The 21,324-nt window shown below is 39.7% G+C and overlaps 1 protein-coding gene across 3 annotated transcripts in view; it reads right to left on the bottom strand.

The window, feature by feature from the left end:
- The window catches only part of LOC126841958 (brain tumor protein), a 34,580-nt gene extending 20,046 nt beyond the window's left edge, over positions 1 to 14,534 (bottom strand). The window contains exon 1 of one of the 3 annotated variants that reach the window (XM_050578781.1): positions 14,344 to 14,534. The gene's annotated coding sequence lies outside the window, so the exon portion shown is untranslated. Of the gene's footprint in view, positions 1 to 4,296; positions 4,603 to 6,372; positions 6,496 to 14,343 lie in introns of those variants that run through there. The other 2 variants (XM_050578782.1, XM_050578780.1) reach the window with 2 other exon arrangements.
- Between the last annotated feature and the right edge of the window lie 6,790 nt (positions 14,535 to 21,324).

The following is a 21,324-nucleotide window of genomic DNA, read 5'->3' as shown; positions in this document are numbered from 1 at the left end:
GAGGGCGTATACACCGCGACGAAGAAACCTTGTACCCACTCGTCTCGTCGGCGATCTGTGTGTACACAAAATAGGGGAACGTCCAACGCACACGGAAAAAAAAGCGGATACCGTATACACATATAAGTGCCTGGAATCATTAAAGTCGGCGACGGCGGTTGCGACGTCGGCAAGGTGTCACTCGGGCTTATTTTCACCACGTGCATACACACTACCACCGTCTTAGAATATTATTATACATATATGTGATATGGAGGATCGACATGGGAAAAAATAAGTGTCGCATTTCGATGCGGACACAGAGGAAATATCGGCGACGGCGGCGTCGAACAGGACATAATATAACACACCACGTGTATTGGGTACACTTAGTACTTATACCCGCAGGATGGGCTCGGATTACTCTTACGGGAAACGCGTTAAGAGCGACTATGGTCATTATTGTACTCTATACGATATTAATACATAGGAAATGCGCGACCACGGTGTGTTCATTACCATTGTTATTTGTTTTTTATCGGCGCTATTTTCTATCGCCTATAAGTATACACCCACACACACACACACCGCAGATATTTTTCGAAACTATAAGACAAAAAAAAAAAAAATACCTCGAGTGTCCGCTTCCGCTTTGCTCAGACAAAACGGCTGCAGACCGTTGCCACAAATCACAATAATTATTGTATTACAGCGTAAGTGCGCAGCAGCCAGCATAACATCAAAGTCGGTCGCGACTATTGCATAAAAATACCTACTCGGCGACACGATTAGATAATGTCTAGATAAAAAAAAAAAAAATTATGTCGCGCTATCTCGAGATACCGGCAAAGAATTCATCTGACAATCGAAATACATTATAAAACGAGTTCCGGTATACATAAAAAGCAGGTACGAAACTTGCGTGAGGTTGATCAGATAATCAGATCCCATAACAGTATGTCGTGCCTAAACATTACCAATAGAATTTTGTTGTAAATAAAAACAAGTCATAGCCAGCTGTGGATTTACGAGCAGGCATTTTGGGCGGTTGCCTAGGGTGGAAATGTGTAAAGGTCGGAATCGGATTTTTTTTTTTTTTTAAAGGGGTTTTTACAATCCCAATACATGAAAATGAATTTGTAATCATAAGTCGGATAGTACCATTTGCATAGGGTGGAAAATCTATAAGTCTACCTCTGGCGGTTACTATCTGGTGCTGGTGTACATATATTCATACGAAACAACCAATATATATTATTTTGGTTGTTACACAATATAAATATAATAAATAATACATTATTATTGATAATGCACTACGGCGGTCGCCGGAATTCTTTTTTTATTCGCTAATCCGTTAAAAATGCAAATGTATGCTACTCGGTCAATCGACATTTTTTACTTTCGCTTTTTGGTCCCGGAATTGATGATAAAACAGTATTTATGTATTAGACACCTACGTTGTGGTTTACCTCAACGACTACATTATTTTCAATGACCTTTGCTGTATGGAGCATACACAAACACAGTCTGGTCGGAAGAGTTCTAGATTCACCTCAAGCGGTGAACAATATTACATAGTGACTATAACGCCTCCCTCATCCTCCTCTTGGTTTCAATGAGTTGAAATGCAATTACTTTGCTATTTAAACAACAAAAAGTTTTATGGATAACGACAATTTTATAAACACTTGTGTGTCGGATTGCACGTGCGGGGATGTGCTCAAGGTTTATTACCGTTCGTTTGTCGTCGATCCAAAATAAACTTTAAACAGAAATAATCACGGCTCTCGCCCTTGATAACTCGAGTGTCGAGACGGCGGCGTGGAGGAAAAGTTAGTTTCAAGAGACAATAATTGTTATTATTAGTGTTCCTATAATAACTGTGCACGGGCTTTGCGAACAATGGGAATGTTTGTCGAATTTGGCAAGTCGAGTTCATCGCAACAATGTGTTTGTATACAGACAATATACGTTTAAACTTGAAACGAAAGATAACAAACATAAAAAAAAAAAAAATTATATTTCTGCATTACAATATGATTTTTGTAATGTTGTGCGCGAGCCACATTGTGTTATAATAAAGAACGTCGTCGTCGTCGTGTAAGTAAGTTGCCGGGCGGTGGTGGCGGTTGCCATTGTATAATAATATAGCAATAGTAAGAGATGAACGTGCAGACGGCTTTCGCAACGATAACACACGATGTAGTCCAAGTTCATTGAAAACGCATAAATCACGAAAGAGTCGAAAAATCTACCAACGAGGTCGATCATAATAATAACTAATATATTTTTACACTAAGGCAATGGCCGGTAAGGAATAATAATTAAGAAAAAATACACTGTTGCGTCAAGGCGCTACAGAATGTTAAAATGATTACTATACAATATTGTCTAATGTACGTTATTAAAAAATAAATACCAAAACAAAACCGCTTATACGATAGTCTCTTACGGTTAACCACTGATAAGCATGCATGTTAATACATGTATTCGTAAAGCTTAAGCCTACACTTTGGTTATGAAAAATAAAAAAATACTAACGATGTATACAATTTTATCGCGTTATTATTTTCATCATAATAATGTTATTGCTCATTATTATCGTTCAGTTAAAAGCGGTTTTCGGTTTTTGGCATTATTATCATACAATTAATGTCTAAATAACCGGCGCAGACCGTTTGGCAGAATGCGAGAAAAGAAAAGCACGCCAGTAATTTTCTGATTACTGAAACAAAAAAACCAAGCTAGTAATATTATATTATAAAACAAGTCACTGCCAGTTCGGTGCAAAACAAAAAAAAAAAAGAAATTAAATAAAGAGAACAATAAATTTATGGAGTTAAGAAAAAACACGTAGCCGCCGCCGCCGCCGCAAGGTCATTGCACGATTTACTCGGCGGCGGCAACAGCAATGCGGAGGCGACGCAAAAACGCACAAAAACAAATTCTTCGACTTTTTTTTTACATTTTTAATTCTTTTTTTTTACAATTTTTCTTTCTCAGACGCCTGTCGTATGTGCGTCGGCCCGAGTGGCAACACCACCACCACTCGTCCCGGAGAAGAGCAGCAACGCCCAATAATTATAACGATTATCATCATTTTTCTTATTAGGTATTATTATTATTATTATTATCATTATTTTACAGAGATAATAATACACATAGGTACACACGCGAGAGACGGTTATAACGCACACTAGCAAACGCCGGGACCAACGACGATATGGTATATTTTCTTCTCACGTCCCTTTGACCTCTCAACGCCGCCGCGCATATAATAATTGTAATAATAATAATAACACCAAAATCGTATATCGGATTACTATTGTGCAAAATGCATAATATAGATGAGACGGGAGTGGAGCGAAAACGTTCACAGGGCCGAAGTACGAGGTGTCGTCCCCCGGGTGCAGCAGGATAGACCACCACCACTTGACCCCCTGTGTCCCCTCACGTTCAAGACCACGACGACGACGGACAAACCAGTTCTCCTGCACTGCACAACGTACTCCCACTAACCGGCTACATTATGCGTATACAGGCGGCGGCACGTCATAATGGTAATGTGTGTGTATGCGTATGGAACAAAGGATAATATGTTTTATATACACAATATATTATATATGTATTATGTAGACTGTGTCATGTGTGTGTGTGTGTGTGTGTGCATACACCTTGGGTTCAAAGCCCGCAGACGATCCGTATATATATATAATATATTATATGCTTGTACGGTGCATAAAACGCACTACACCTATATAGTAAACAATCTAGTATGATATAATATATAAATATATATTATACTAAAGGGTGGAAAAAAAAAAATACGTTGTTGGATTATTTTTTCGGCATTTGTGAGTCGCTGAAATTTTGTGTGGGAGAAATATGACGGGTGGTTTTTTTTTTTTTTATATGTTCTAGGAGGGAAGTTGTAGATGGGCTTTATATTGTATTAATATAAAGCCTGCCCGTCTCCGTTAATTAAAAACAAACAAAATGTCCGTCACCGCCCCCTCCCCGCGAGTTTACCCCATACATAGAGACAAATGACGGTCGACTGTCTGTGTGTGTTTATTTTTAAATGTTAATAACGTATCTCCGGATTATCAACAAATATCAACGTCACGGGCGAAGGATCGACCCGACGGGAAGTAAATTGGGATAATTTTTTTTGCGGAGAACGACAGCATAGTTTATTAACGAGCCATCGGGTTATTGTCGAGTATCTTTTGAATGATGTATCATTCGATTTGTCAATATTATTTTCCACGCGCGTTCAAATCGGACCGGTAGTGTTAAAAGATTCAAATCACTTACCAATGATGGTTAATAAATTTTGGTACGTACAAATTTATTCTGCAGACTGGCCGCGTTTCCGAATCGATCGTTATTCCCAGTCTGGTCGCACATTTTCGTTTTAAGAGGAAAACGCGGAATAGTCAAATGTTTTTTTTTTTTTTAACGTCCGTCCGATAACACTTCGATGCCAAGTTTCAATGAGAGAGAGAGAGAGGGAAATAGATTTAGAGAAAAAAAACAAATCGTTTTTACTTACTCATAATATATTATTTTTATCAACGGATCGTTTTACGTCCGTCAAACACACTTGTTGCTATGGCAGGCACGAGGCCTCTACTAAGAAGCACTAGTCATCATTGAACATAGTTCTTTACAAAAACACATTACACACGTTTAGCTGTTTTTCTCCTCCCGTCATCGCCATCATCATCTCCTCGCTCTGCCTCTCCTCTCACCCCCCCCCCCTCCCACCTCGTCGTCCGACGACGTACGTTGTCGTCATCGGTTCAATTCCGTGAGGCCCAACCGACGGCCTATACACGGAAAAATGGTTACCGCGCGATGGACGGACCGCGATGAAAAAATGTAAACAGTCTGTGGGATTTGAATGTTTGAAAAAAAAATTATCTCCAGTCAAATAAATAGTAGTAATAAAAATAAAATCGAATTCGATAAGTGGCCGCCGCGTGTCGATTGCGTGCGAGACACAAGACTACATATTGTAATAGTGCTATAATTATTGTGTGGTAACTACCAGAGGAGAAGAAATTGTCGGCTGTGATGAATTACCACACAATGGTCCAACGTCGTTCGCCATTCATATGTATATTACACAAAATAAATCGTCCGGTTAATAATTCCGAGTAGGTACGTTTGATGCGTTGCGGGAAAACACCAGTTCAACGTACTCGTTTTAATTTTTTTTTGTATGTGACCCCGACGCGGACGACGGTACGACATTAGGTACAAAAAAACACACAGAACACCTATCATCTGAGAACCGACCTGAAAATTCAAAAGCGTTTGGATAAAAAAAAAAAACCTTTGCCCCAAGGACGTTTTAAAATGCGGTTAAATTCCGTCCTATTGTCTGTCTGCGGCGAAAACCGTCAACCGGAAAATTCCCTAGGGAGCACAAAGGTGTAGGTACACACATTCGACGAATACAAAATTGTCTTAAGGGATTTTCATTTGCACGCTGTGCCCACCTACCGTATGCGCGCCGCAAGAGTACACACTTACACGCATATACAATTTATACATACATTTTTATTTATTTTTTTTATCTTTGTGCAGTCTCATGGCAAAACCAGGACGGCGGAACCGTCGTGGCCGTGGCCACATATTATTATAGTTTAAGGGATCCGCGTCGGCTTCGGCCGACTCCTGATAAATTCGACGATTATTAATAACGTGGCTTCGTGAACTCGGGGGACGGGACGGGGACAAGGGCGGCAGAATTATTATTTTGTAGCACCCGGTATACACACATATAGGTACGCGCGTTATGTAGCCAGGTGAAGTTGGCAAACACACATCCGAACATTCGCCACCGCTACAACGGGCATACTCTTTGGGCGTCATTAATAATTCCGACATTAGGCGAAGCAAACACTGTACGGCAGCGGCCTTTGCGGGGCACGGCACAGCGGGACGCTACCCGGTCGATAATAGAAACGTTTAGCTTGTTGAATCGAAAATGTCATTATTCGGAAATGATCGCGGGGGTAAAAAAAGAACTGTATATATACATACGCATATAGATACAGTGAACGAGGACGTGTGTATATAGTGTGCGTGTGTTATTGTTGTGTGGAAGCAAACCAGTTAAACCGGCGACAAAAAAAAAAAAAAAAAATTGTTCGGGGGGTATTGTGTCGCCCGTGACAAATGTCGCTGAAAACCCGAAATACTATACCGCCAACAGTACGTGCGAACAATATACGAGAAACGCAACCCCCTCCCCTTTGCCGATCGATCAACATCCCAGCGCCGCACTCCAGTCGAACGATAATAATAACTATTAGATTCCACTGGAATTATAATATTTTTCACCATCGCCATCATCATAATAATCATGTCACATATACCTACCTCGCATAGTATAATTTGGTATTACATGATATTTTTAATTCGATTCCGAACCAGTTGTGTGTATCGATCGGCTGTTCTCCGAGTAATAATAAATGTTATATTGTTTCTTCTGCACGCGAAGGGTAGACGGACGGATCAAAACTTACGGTTTTTCGATCACTCGATACGTTCCGGACGCGTCGTCAACTCTGAAATAATAATACCCACAAACGGTTTGTGTTTACATGCAACGTCCGTCTGTGTATAGACCGAATATTATATACTGCTGCCGTGATGAAACACAGTGGCCTATCATATTATTATTTTACTTTTTTTTTTTTAATACGATAGTGATGGCGACTAGAGCCGATAAACGGGGCCGGACGTCCGCATGGTATAGCGCGATAGGCAAACGTGTCGCGGATGTGCGTCTGAAACGATAAACGTTTTTTTCCTCTATCGTCTGAGTACACTCTTTGGACCCAAGGTCGGTTCGACATTCTTTTCTATTGTAACTAGTGCGTTCCGTAGACTCGGATCCCGAGTCTAGGGTTTGAACACAGGTCTAAGGGACGTGGGTCAGTACATACATTAAAAATGTATTTTGGAACGTATTGTGCTGGTCGGTAGAACACACTTATGTGTCGAAAGGCCACGATGTCATGTCTACAGACACTGGAAACGAAGACGACAAAATTCGGCCTGAACGTTAATTTTATTTATATTTACACATAGTACGTTTTCCGTGCGATACTTGACGCGAGTTGAGCAATACACGACGTACTAACAAAGGCGTCCGCAGAAACTTAGTGGTTGCAAAATTAATCTCTATCTTAATCCCTCTCGGCTCACCTATATTAACCTCAACCTTTCTTCGGGATAACAGAATAATTAAATTTTAAATAAAAGTACCTGGTATAATGAAGAGACCAGCAGTAAACTAAATATTTATTTTAAACGTCACATATATTTTAATCATCGGTGGGTCGGAAAATAGTCAAATAGTCAAGTAGAAAAGAGAGACGCAACTGGACGATATGAAACCGATTTACATTTTAGGTATTTTTTTTGTTACTCAACCCGCGGTGTCCAAGGCCGCATCAGCTCATTTATAACAGAACTTATTTTAATTAAACATTTTATCACCATGCCGGTGGCGGTTCTGAATGTATTTTTTGTGAAGCGACCTATGCACACGGCGGCATACCTTTAAGAGCGATCGAAATCTAAGAAGTCGAACGAGCACTATTTAAACAATCGCTGAGCATTGTCTTGTTGATAATCAAACCCCTTTAGATAAATGGTTTGAAAATATAAATATCCACAAATTTGTTACAGTGTCGTGTACAATTATCAACACCGTCTAACATGTTTATAGAAGTGAAATACATAAATAATTAATCCGGATTTAAAAATCGTCACTGTAAAATTGATCTCTTTCCAACAACAATAGAAGACGAGGCGGGGCTCTCGTTTAATCCGATTTTCTCACATCCCCCCCCCCCCCGATTCCAATAAATTGTCCGACGACATCAAAGGTTCAAGCCAAATCTTCAATGCTATTATGCAACGTCTCGGCGAGCACTAATTTATGTACCCTGTGCGCCGATTATATAGTCACGAGAGTAAACATCACAAGCATTATGGTAACGCCGTTTGTGCGTGCACTCGCACGGTCAACGTCCTGGCTTATCTAAGACGCAATTCAGTGGCAGTGTTCGTAGGCGCAGTTTGTGGCAGACGAACATCCCTCCTATGGTGTGTTTGTGTACTATATTTAGCCACATAAAAGTTTTCGACGGCGTTGTACGGTTCAAGTCGATAATAATATTATATTGTCTATAAGCACACTCAGCTGCTGTCCAAACTACTACAAAACGTTTATTCTATTGAGCAGTTATGGAAGTAAACGGATTAATAACCGTAAACCCAAAGCCACCGTTGGCTGTAGTGTGTTAAGTTCAAGCCGCGGCAGTGCGAGTGTGGTGTGCGGTGCTTTTGAGACATTTCCCATGTCAAAGGTGAATTTATGGTTATTTTTATTTGATTTGTTTTTCTCGTTTCTAAGTGTCCGGCGTCTGGCGCTCGTCTAAAAATACCGTTTTCTCCGTCTTGGATAATAATATTATTATGTGCAGTCGCCCTCGTCCTCTCGTCGTTACAATAATACTCGGACGCACATGGTCTCCAACTCTCCACTAAATATACCATAGCATACCATTTACATACATAGTATGAAAAAAAAAAGGCTAGGTTTTTAACTGCCCGTTGTTGGTGGTGTGTCGTGTGCGGCCGTATGGAAACACACGTGGTGGGTCTAAACCGATCCGATGGGTTGCCAAAACCCTAACGTTTTTTCTGTGTATTATAATATATTCAAATACTATAATAATAATTGTTGTTCGGGTTCGTTGTCGTTATGATTATCGCTAGAAATTTTGATCCCGAGCAAGGCGACGCCTGGGTACCTACACTCCGGAAACGAGCGTGACGAATGCATAATTAATTACTGTTAACGTATGGTTTTTATTAAAACGCTCGTATACAAGAAAAACATTGACCCGCAAGAAAAACGCTCGGGATCCCGGCCAAATCAAATTCCAACGAAATGACGTGGATGTATTAACAAAACAAAAAAAAAAGGAAAGGAATTAGAATGTCAAAATAGAAGTCACCGAATGAAAAAAAAAAAAAAAAAACAAGAAAGCAAAACCGTCGTCGTCCGAGCAACGGTTTTGTAGAACCCTTAAAAAAATGATATATTTGTATGCACGAGACTTATGGGGTTATGTCGTTGTTCGCGGTTTATTTTATTATTATTATTTTTTTTTTTTTTAAACGGCAGAGAGTATAATAATAATATTGTCCAATGTTTGCGCACAAATCTTACACAGACCACCGCCGACGGTATACCATTTATTTCGTCGACCTTTGTGTCAACAACCCCATTTAAGTGTCTCTGCGAGTGTTATGTTTGTATGTATGTGTGTGTGTCTTCGCCCTAAACACGTTAATTGTTCTCGTTTTTCGAGTGGGTAATAATGAGACGACGAGGGAAAAATATTGTATATAATTCGTTGTCGGTTTTGATTTTTTTTATTTGTTATTACCTGCCTATCACACGGTACAACCCGTTCGGTATGTATGGTTGGACAAGGAAAAACGCTGTCGAGATACATTGCACAGTGTACAGGAACGATTGCGGTTTCGGAAGGACGAATTCGCTGTATTTCAATACGGGCTAAAACCGACAGGCGACGATAATAACAATATTAATAATATTATAATGGTGATCAATTTTAGTATACCGTTGCGCGGCTTTCAGTTTGATTGGCTTTTCGGTGGGAAACGAAATATCCTGTTGCTCGCGTTAATATTTTTGTTGTTTAACCGAGTCGAGGTAACCATACGCAACCGTGACATTAATTAATATCGTTACCGAGAAAGCTGAAATTTCAATTGCGACCGAGTATAAATGGTTTCGCGCCACGAACGAGCTTTAATCAGATCATTTGGGTGAGGTTATACTATTACTAGGTGTACTCTCGAAATGTCGTTAGCACGCACTGCGACCGGTCGGAACACTCGGTTACGTTTACACTCACATACAGGGTGTGTCACAAAGTAGTTCAGGCACTTGGTGATTTTGTTTTATACCTAGTTCTTCAACGGGAAGACACTCGGTTTAGGATTTTGGATTTAGGGATGCTTACCACCTCCCCTCCCGATTTTCCGATTATTTCACGGTCGATAAAAAATGACATATTCCTACTTTTTCACGACTTATTCAGATAATACTGCGCGCAGAAGCCATCACACGTTTAAATTCGGTCCTGGTTCGAATACATTTGGCAAATCTAACGTTGTATAAAGTATATCGCGTCATAGAGACCACGTTTGACGGTATAAAAACGGCAGCGGATTATCGCTGCTTTTATTTGAGTCATATACGGCGTACCCCGATTACGGGCTGTAGGATAATTTCAGGGCTAAAGCCAACCAAGAGTGTGTTCAAATTTAAGTGAGGTACGAGGATTGTTGGGCTACCATGGTGTAAAATATTATCATCGCATAATAACATGTCGTTTCCTCGCGTGCCATCCTCGTCTCTCTATATATACCGTGCGAATCTTGTGTACATATATATGCATTGCACTCGCCGGAGCCGATCACACTTGTATAGGATGATATTATTATTATTATTCTCGGTGCCTGGACGATCGCCAAGGGAAATGTCGGATAAAATACATGTACAAGTATAGTATAACGCATAGAAGTAGGTACCAGTACGACGGCCAGGGGAAATATTATTTTTAAAACGCGTTGCCGGGTTGGCGCGGGCGCGCGCGCGCGAATTGACAGCGCCGTCTTGCCCCGTTGCCACCGAGTCGTTGTCGATTGACCGAAGGGAATAATATTATGTACATATATATATATATATAAATTTTCCTTTCACGTTGTACACCTCCCCTTTGGCAGTCTGCACAGCTCTCGGCGCACCCTAAGACAAGAAAACCATAAATCCACCACCGGTCGGAAAACCGGCCTGTCGTTCGTTCGTGCAATTTATAAGATACTCACCCCCACCCCGCCGTCGTCCAATTAGAGCGGCGTTTCCGCATATAGGTTTTTCTTGTTTATTTTTTTGTCATGACAGACGTGGGATTCTTATTTAACCCCCCCCCCCCCAACATCCGTGAAAGCGATTGCTCGAAACCCGAATTTGCCAGCGCCGTTTGTCCGGGAGACGCACAGGTGCGGAGATAGACTACACCGCAGACAATAATATTGCAATGCGAACAAACATAAAGGATGAGAGAGATGCTATCAACATACACCGGCGCGCAGAGTTTGATGAATAACACCACGGTCATACGTCATCTCGGTCGTACAAACTATGATCTCCGGACGTATATGCGGCAGTGGGTAGACGTTTCTAAGATTTTATTTTTCATACATACTCATTTGTCCGGTTCAAAAATAAACAACACTCGCTTACATATTATCATCGTACACGAATATAAAATAATAATGTACACATTAACGATATGATAGAATTCAGGCGCTCTTTTTTTTCTTCTAGGAAACGCGCCGTCGTTATTGCTTATGTGAAACACAAAACAAAGGAGAAGCGCACCATAGAACGTTAGCAAATAGTGATCGATCAATAAATTATAATATTAATATATTTGATTGTTATGGAGTCATTGCCACGCCACGCCGCTTTACAAAATGTACAGTCTGCAGATGCAACTAGTCCTATTTTGTATTTATTATCATTATATACATACATGAACTTAATATACGAGCGCGTGGGATGCCGCCGATACGGTTTATTGTTTTTCGTCCGAGCACGCTGTTGTACGCGTTTGTTGCGCATTATTATTATTATTTGTAAATTATTTGATTTCACTGTTGCACATTATTATAATATATTTTACTGGGTCACACGATTTGTGTAACTTTGAGCTTATACATTGTGGGTATATAATATTTTAACATATTATTATTATATAAATCACAGCGCCCGACCGACCCAGAAGATTGAGTAATTAGGTAGGTACCTACTTCATACAACAGTCAGAACGTGATTCCCGTGATGTCATACAAATTTCTACATACGAAAAATATTTTATTGAAAATAAACACAGGCGAAGCTATATAGTGGAGTGTGAGAGCGACTTGGCGCTCTTAAACAACCAATTGTGTTAAACAAATATTATCATAATACATACAACATATTAAATAATATTTTAAAAGATAATTTTATCGTTAAACATGACGAATTTTCGTTGGTATTTCTAAACCATATTTATCCCGTTGGCAAACAACAAAAATTGTCGACCTAGCTGCATTGTATCTATGACGCACAAAAGCGGTTTAAACTTTAAGCGACGATTGTGCATTTAATATGTAATTGAAGCGACCGATTTTTTGTTAATATATAATAGAATTCCGTGGTTTCCTACTAGAACCGTGAATATGATTTTTTTTTTTGGTCAAAACCCGCTAGAATTAAGACATAATCACCGTTAATATATTTTAATTTATACGAATTAGTGTTAATTGGGAATACTTGAAAATTAAAAAAAAAAATCAAGTGCAATACGTTTCCGTAGACATTTTTAAAAAAAATATCTAATCAGCTTTATACATCCAAGGTAAAAGTGTTTTTCGAAGGTCATCAAGTATTACGTTCTTCTAGGGATTGTTTTTTTTTTTTTGTTGCACCAAATCAAATAAAAAAAACTGATAATTATTAATTAGCGCATATAAATTACAAATCAATAATTCGTATTAATTGAAGATAGTAGAAAGATTATTCGTCGAACTAAGATAATCATGAGTTAATTATAGGTAAATTCAAATGTGAAGCGAATTTTGAATAAACTCATTAAGATGTCCGATGGGTCGCGTCTAAGACGATGAGCACAATATAATAATTTGTCTAGCCAAAGTCAAGAGATCGAAATCTTCTTTGGGGACATTGTGTGCGCCAAACCTAGGAGATAGCCCGCCGAGTCTGCCGCGTAGAATAATTTAATGCGATGGTAATTTATCAAACGGGGTAACAAGTTTGCGCTTAATGGAGCCACCGACCGTCTACCACCGGGTTATTAAATAATTTTATTATTTAATCGTTACGACGACGACGAAAAAGGGTGTAGTCATAATTACATATTCGGCTGGGCAACGAAAGTTTAGTGGTATACCTACGGCTTAAGTAAACTTCCACGTGAAAAAAATATATTACACAACTCGACGGCAAAATATGGCGAGACAAATGTTGGTTTTTTAAATTTATTCATTTCCGCAGTGGGCGAATATCTAGAAAAATATGTTTGCTTAAAGCGTCGTTTGTGTTTAAGTAACTTAACAAAATATTTGTCAGACAACTTCTTTTGTTCGGCACATGGCGAAGCACGTATAATGCCAAACGTGTTCGAGGTGGGCCATACACAGACAAAGTTAGTCGACATTGTAGTAGGAGACGTACTTGGATAATAACTCGTCCTTTAATGTCACCAGAGGTGGGCAAAATTAATATCAAAGTATCGTTGATACAATAATATCAATTAGTACCAATCATATATTTTTATATTAATCTGGCCGATTATTCATAATGTGTTGTTGAAAAGTAATTTTTAATAATGTGATATACGTATAATATATATATATATATATTGGTAGTTTTTTTTATCAAAAGAATACCCTAAAACAAAATGTTTAAAACTATTTACATGAAAGTTAGGACATTTTTCTACTTTTTTTCTGTGTTTAATATGCAATGATTTAAATGGTCTCAGTCAGACATTATCTTTGGGTCTAGTGAAAGTTTCATTTGATTTGTATGTTCAGTACTCATCCTAAGAAACGTAGATATGGAATAATTTAACGGTATTATGTCGGCTTTTGATTCAATAATTGGTAACAGTTTGTTCTCGCAAACGACACATGTTTTTTTTTTTTATGTAGGTATACGAATAAAATATCGTTGGTCATAACCGATAACAGTGTACGGGAAAACACTATAGATGTCGATTCCGGTGGAACGCGATATAAATGCGCTGCCGGATTCAAACGAGATTGATAGTAAAAAAAAATCGGTTATACTCTCAATGTTATCGTGATGTTACAAAAGCAGCGGATCGCCAGGGTCGTTGACACCAAAGCATATTACAATATAGGTTTTTACCTCGTACAACACGGTGTACACTGTTGTTGTCCCTATATATTATATCCGTTCTTTTGTTTCGAACCGTATGTACACTTTGGAAAGAATGCAGGCTATTCCGGTTGTGCTTATACCTCGGAGCCGTGCGCGGGCGTTATGGGAGACGCGCGACCGGTGAAAAAAAAAAAAAAAGGAAAGGAAAGGGCAACCGACGACCGTCTTCGGACTCGTGCACCCCCTCCCCCTTCCACCCGTCTTCGAGTCGCGTCGAACAGGTGTTGTTGTTATTATGCGTTTTCTTTGCGCGCGCTACTCACCTTGACTCATCAAAAGGAAAAACAGATATATATATATATATATAGTAGGTACTGCAACAGGATCGGCAGCAACAGCAGCAGCAACGGACGACCACGGGTTATGCTGAATACACTAATATTATTGTATTAGAAATTTACTATCGGCTAGGTAGCGACGAGAGCTATCGATTAAAATATATTTTAATAGAATTTATTAATAAAAACAAATTAAGAATAATTATCGATAAATTCGTATCGGAATCACAAGGGACTAGAATCGGTAGATATATAAATATATATATATATATATATTTTTATTTTTACACAATAACGCACTAGAGCGACGCGAGTATATTGGGGGAAAAAAAACGTGATAGTTTTATTTCTCGTGAAAAACGAAAACGGAGAAATCGTTGCCCGACGAGACAATTGGTATGCGTTCAAGTCTACAATGCTGTACGATGTGATGGGAAACGACCAAATCGGCGTGAGCGCACACGACAACTGCGTTGCCGGCGGTGTTGTTTTATTAAGCGGCGGCGTCCGTTGCCGAGGGGTCCCTGCCGCCCGTCATCGCGCCCCTTATGCCGTGGCTTGGCGGGGAACAGTCCAGCGCTATAGCCGTTCTCCCTCGCCTACCCCTATATGCTACCACCACCACCACCATCACACCGATGTGTTGTAGGAAAAAATATTATACCCGATTTGGGATCCCCATCCCTCGGCGTGTAGAGGGACCCACCACCACCACCACCACCACCACCAAACTCATGCGATTGACAGGGTCGGCTACACACATACACACGGGGCGAGAAAGGGAGACGAGTGGCGGTCGATACGCTTAAAGCATCCCTCGTCCTACTCCCCCTATTGGTCTGTTGCAGTATAATATAAGCATACACCCGCCACGGCCACCGCCACCGCCGCCGCCCCACCACCGACAACGGTTATTGCTCGTTGCTATTATTGTGAATTATAATATTTTTTATTGTGAACAAAAAAAAGTGTAGGTAGTAAATAATACAAGCGTTTATTTTCGATCGGACCCTTCGGCCAACGTAGTCGTCCGACGGGCAACGTTCGATTTGCTTGCAAGTGGTCGGCAAGTTAAGTCGGCCGGTTGTCGTCTATGTGTACCACACATGCGACCGCCCGCAATTACCGCAATAAATTTACTGCTTGTTATAATATATCTCATATATTGTCTCGATGCCCGTTGGGTTTTGGTTTTTGTTCGCTTAAAGAAAGTTTCCTCGAAGCGTACCTACCCTTGTAATGGTGCTGGTAATACGATCGCCGTTGTTTTGGGGGTTCCCTCGGGGTTTCGTCGTAACCCGGCGTTCTTTGTAGTCACCTGCAGCAGTCCCGACCGTAATCGATCTCTCCGACCCGTCTTGGATTATTATAATAACGTCTTGTCGTGCATCATGCCTTCATTACGCCGATTGAACGCGTTTTTCATTAGCCAATTGAACTTAAAAGCGTTTCCGAATCTTTGAGCATTAGTCCAAGTTAAACGAGTACCACAGTATCGCGTAGTAGGTTACTGATGTGGCAATAATGAGCGCAAATTTCCGTTCGGGTTTCTTAATTGAGCCTAAGTTGATTCTGGATTCAGATCGATAAATCGTTGATTTTTCATACCAGTATTCATTGAGTAATGTGTATTTCAATCAGGTCCCGGACACTGATACAAATTTACACGGTAATAATATCTCGTTGGTTAATCAGTATTATGTTATATGTCTATACATTATTAATATTAGTTGTGTATAAACATAATATCACCAATGGCAAAATGGCCGTACACATTTTGTATTTACATTGGAAGTGGCCCTTTTGCTTTAATCTATTCTGTGTCTCAATCTGGTCTTGGTTCAGCCGTTTTTAATTCTATGGAAGTACGTTTATTTTTTAAATTTTAGTCAATCTACCTCGATAATTTAGCAAGTCATAATATTCCCGCGACACTCGACGACACTTGTGGAAAATAAATTCATGGTAACTCCCGTCAGCTTGTTTCGCCTCTTAAAAATGTCATGAGTAATAAGGAACGCCAACTGCTTAAGGTCAATATAATAATTCCTCTTTCGAAGATTAATCGCTTTTGGTCAGTCCTACTTTGGAGTAGGCTTTTTTGGCCAACGATTTTCTCCGACTCTCCTGTATAATATGGTTTGTTAAAATACCCTACCATTAACGATATTTCGCACGATTTATAAAATATACTTTAGTACTTCTATATCATATTATTATTGTATTGTTGTATAGCTGCCGCTACCGAAATATAATAATAATAATAATAATAATAATAATATTATTATATTGAATAGCGAGTTTAAACGGCGTTGTTACAATACATGTTTCAGGATCATAATACTATATAGTGTATGTGTGTGTGTGTGTGTGTGTTATCAATAACCACATCGTTTGGCTTGAGCTGTGACAGCTGAAGAGCTACAATGGCGTTTATATACCTATATTTTTTTACAACAATATTCTTTATCTGTGCCGTCCAACTTCGATTAATCACACGGTAATCCCTCGCGCGCGCGTACGGTGGTTTATAGATTTATATTGAAACGTGTTGAAGTCGTGAATGGAAAACTAATGGCGTCAACCCATCATACGGGCAGTACGATGCGCCGGCCAGGTCTGGGGGCTCCGATTCTCCGGTACATTATATTATTATATAAATCGTTTATCTCTAATGTGTTGTTACACACGCGTCTCAGAAGTCATACACCACACACACACACACACACACTGGAGTCTGCTCGCGGTTGTGTTTATACAGAAATGCGATACTGAGACGCGCGCAGCAAGTATAGAATCGTTAATAACAATATTGCTATGGCTGTCCGACAATTGTTATTTAGCCATTAACGGCCAAGGAGACATAGAGCTGCTGTTTGACGTTGTCGAGAAAACGACGCAATTTTTCACGTTTCCCCCCTTGGCCGCGTTAATTCTAAACGGTATCGTATCAGCATGTTATTGTAGTTTGATTCGGCCAGGCTCTTTGAACTTGTTGCAAACAAAATCGTTCAACAGTGTCCTATACCGGCAGTGCCGTGCTAACCAGTAAGTATACAAAGGTAACGGCTTTTGCCGCCTCTCTGCCACTATACGTTTTTTCGTCGTAATTAAAAATTTGGCACTCCATTAATTTCTACCGCTTTAGGGCACTTGCCCCCACCCCCCCCCCACCACCACGTCGTCCTTAGTACAGCCCTTGTGTGACTGACGCTGTATACATTGCGGTGATATTTTGTATTATATTTTCAATCCACTCTGGTGTCGAACGACGGTTTTTGCGAACCACCTGTGACGCGGATCACGGGTTTGTTTGTGACTTGGGTACTTAAACGCAAATATTCCGGTTGTTTGCCGAATGCTCGAAGACACCACGACCCAAACGGTTCTACCGACGGCACCGCGAGACCTTTTAATAACTTCTTTTTGTTTCCTTTCTTTATTTTGCTTCCCAAACTCCGGTGCGAAAAGCCGAACGCGGTGCGCCAGTGTTTGCACACGACGAGGACGCGTGTAAACAATATTGTCCGACCCGGTTAGGTTGTTAACGAACGCGTTTATACCTTTTTTGAACATACGGTAAACAATGTGGCGAAATAAAAAAGAAATACGTAATACCTAGTAATAATAATAATAAGAAGTAGGAAAGAAATCTTTTGACAAGCTAACCGGTAGATACTGCGAGCAAAATCTAATGGGATTCCAAGCGTGTAAACATTATTATGATGTTGTCCGTCGGTGTAAAACAAACGGAATTACTCCATCAGGATGACTCTCGTGTGTGGAACTATGTTGTACGGTGCCGTGTACGTCACAGGGTTAACCGACGAAATTTCCCACGTTTTTTTTACCTTATGATAAAATCATTCTTTGGTCGGGCCGTCGCGGATAAGACGAAACGGTGGTCTTGCGCGCATACAAAGTGTACACGCTTCCAGACCAGTGATAATTATTTGTTAGAGTATGCGTACCGGGCGGCTGTTATTCTGCACTATGACCCTCGGCGCAGGCTAATGGATCGACTGACATCCCCGGAGAACCGCGGAAAATAAGAACCTTGTCCATTGGTCATGTTATTGTATAGACGTTGGTTACACGAAACAACCACCCCGTAAGGACCGTAATAAAAACCGGTAATAAACATTTGAATGTCTTCCGTTTTTCTATTTTTTTTTATTTTTTATAATCAATCTAATGCATTTCCCAAATGAAGCCCGACCGGTCCCGTACGCTCGTGGTACTGCACGACACGACAAAGGTCAAAGGCCGTGAGTATTCGTGGATTTCCTATGATGTACCTACTCGACGAGAAACGAGTATGGTCGTCACCTGTCAAACTGACCATCGTCTCGAAAGGTGTTTGAAATTTCAGTGAGCCGTTTTTATTAAACTACCGCGTTCTCTACAACAGTAAACTGTACACGTGTGTTGGATTCCAACACATTTTGTATCAAATACTTGTAGGGGAGGCACGATTTAAGATAATAAACTATAACAGTTCATCATCTTAAATCGTGCAGGGTAGGTTGATGGATTAATATTATCCTCAACACTAAAGGTCTGAAGTCACAACTGGAGGATGAGGTTTAATCGTAGGTACATCCATAGTTTATGTGCATAACGTTTTTTTTTTTTTTTATAATGCCCATAATATCAAAAGCATAACGCATAAGACACTATAGGTTTGCAGTTGTCGTTTCCGATGGCCTAGAAAAAAAAAAGCAAACGTTTTAGATAACATTGCGGTTTGCCGCCGTCGTCACATTAACCATTTCTTTGTTGTGCCCGTAATCGGCTGTGGCGCTATATACCGATCACATGAACGACGTGAGAACAATTTCAATGGATTCGCATAACGCATGTGTACGTGTCGCATGACTTACATACGAATATATGGGTAATTTTTTTTCTTCCGAAGTCATTTGTGCCGGTTATTTTTATTGTGGCGATAATAATATTATGTAGCGTGTACACACTGCGAACCGGGAAAAAACGCTCAATTCAATCCACACAATATCGTGTAAGCCGAACGGGCGGTAAAAAGTCGTTGTGCCGCCGTCTTGGGATCACACGGTGGATAATATCATTTTTTTTGATAACCGGGTCGCAGGTCATAGGCCTCGGCGGTCTATTACACGGCCGGTAAACTGCATAGCCGGCACTCGGGTCGGGTACTTAAAAGCGTATTAGAGCATAATTAGTATATATATATAACGTGTTGTCTTTTGTTTTTTAAATTTGATTTGGAACAATAATATTGTCGGCCGAGAACTGTCCGCAGCCGGACAGCCCTCGAGAAACGTCCTTGGCGAAAGGTCACCGTATAATATAAATTATTCCAATAAGGACTTTTAACGCGTCGCACGATGACATATTATTACTATTATCGTTTAGGCGCACCGCCTTATCTAAACGTGTGAGTGCGGTCATTTGTGCCAGGCGGTCTTTGTCGACGGCAATTAATGTAAAGATAAATGGACACGTTTAATTCGAATTCGATAATAGAAAATAAATTACAAAAAAAAAAAAGACAAGCGCACTGACAGTCTAACTTACTCGAGCAATAAACGTCTGTAGATAACGCGGTTTGGCAATCGTTCTACGATGATTATGAACAATTACTTTTCGACCGAATAATAATAATAACAAAATATGTGCGTTCTTATAACTAGTATCGTATTAACAGCGAATTTCAATTAAATAAATCCGGTCGAAATGTGTTTTTTTTTTTTAATGTTTACATAAATTCTACGGTGTTCACAGGAGCGTTTAAACAAAACTATCACGTAAGCAAAATGGTGTTAAAGCTTTAGGAAAAAAAAAAGATTCCAATTCGACCTCGTCAAATGGACCGTAAGTCGAACACGCGTTGAGCGTTTCCCTCAGAAAAATTCCCATGGTAGAAAGTGAATACAATACTTTTCACGCCGCTTTTGATTTCATTACACCCGCACCCTTTTCTTACATTCAGGATTTGGTAGTCTAGTTATGCTTAAAGAACAAACCATAAATCAATTTTTTTGGTCCGACGATTTGAGCAACATTTACATAAGGTAGCCAGGGAAAATTTTTTTGTTGGATATATCATTCACCAGAAGAAAATTGTAAATACGCCATTGTCGTCGTCATGACCTAAGTAAACATATACATAATTGTTAACACAGGGCCAGGGCCGTTTTTTGGGTTTTTTAAAATACAACGTTTACACATTAAAATCCAAAAGGCGTTGTAGGGTGAAGAAAGGTATTTGCAAAATCACACTGATTGTTAAAACACAGTTATTTTAACAATCAGTGTGATTTTCAAGACAATTTTCTAATAGGGAATTACGCGATACGATCAACAAACTATATCACGAAATTGCTTATGCCGCGAAAATACCTTTCTTCACCCTACAAGTTTATCGTGTACATTGTAATAATTGCATTAAACGGTTTTATTCCATAGACAATAAATGGGTTTCGGAATTTATCCCACGCAATTATGGCTTTTTTTTCTTTAGAAAAAGCGGTATTTCCTATACAAGAAAACCACGACCAACTGTTTTCGACAGCGTTGAAAAAAACAATAACAGTTTTTGTTTCACGGGTTAAAAAAAGTATAGGATGTCATTGAAAACCCTACTGCATCCGAATCTACGAAATTGACAATGAAATTAATTTTGCCCGTTAGAGTAAAGTTGTAGAAAAGTATCGATTAAGAAGTACGTCGGTGTAGTAAATCTTGTACATAGTATCAAATTCCAAGTAAATAAATAAATGATAGTTTGTTGTCCATGTGGTGCTGTATCGCAGTAACATAAATTTATATTTTGCGCTCTAAGAAATGAAAGTATTTTCTATCAAACTTTGAACCCAATTTCAATCACTGCTTCTCGTTGCCCACATTTTGCCCATCATCAATTTGCGCAAATCGCCGGCGCTCCACGTTGCCCTCGGGGTACTCGCACCGACATGGGTATAATTC

The sequence above is a fragment of the Adelges cooleyi genome, unplaced genomic scaffold (assembly GCF_023614345.1).
Source record: "Adelges cooleyi isolate 19-005CV unplaced genomic scaffold, UGA_ACOO_1.1 ACOO_flye_CR_arks_rails_tigmint_CR_PRNA_41, whole genome shotgun sequence".
In the NCBI taxonomy this organism is placed as follows: Eukaryota; Metazoa; Arthropoda; class Insecta; order Hemiptera; family Adelgidae; genus Adelges; species Adelges cooleyi.
The sequence above is the reverse complement of the archived record's forward strand: the minus strand, read 5'-3'. Positions and strand labels throughout refer to the sequence as shown.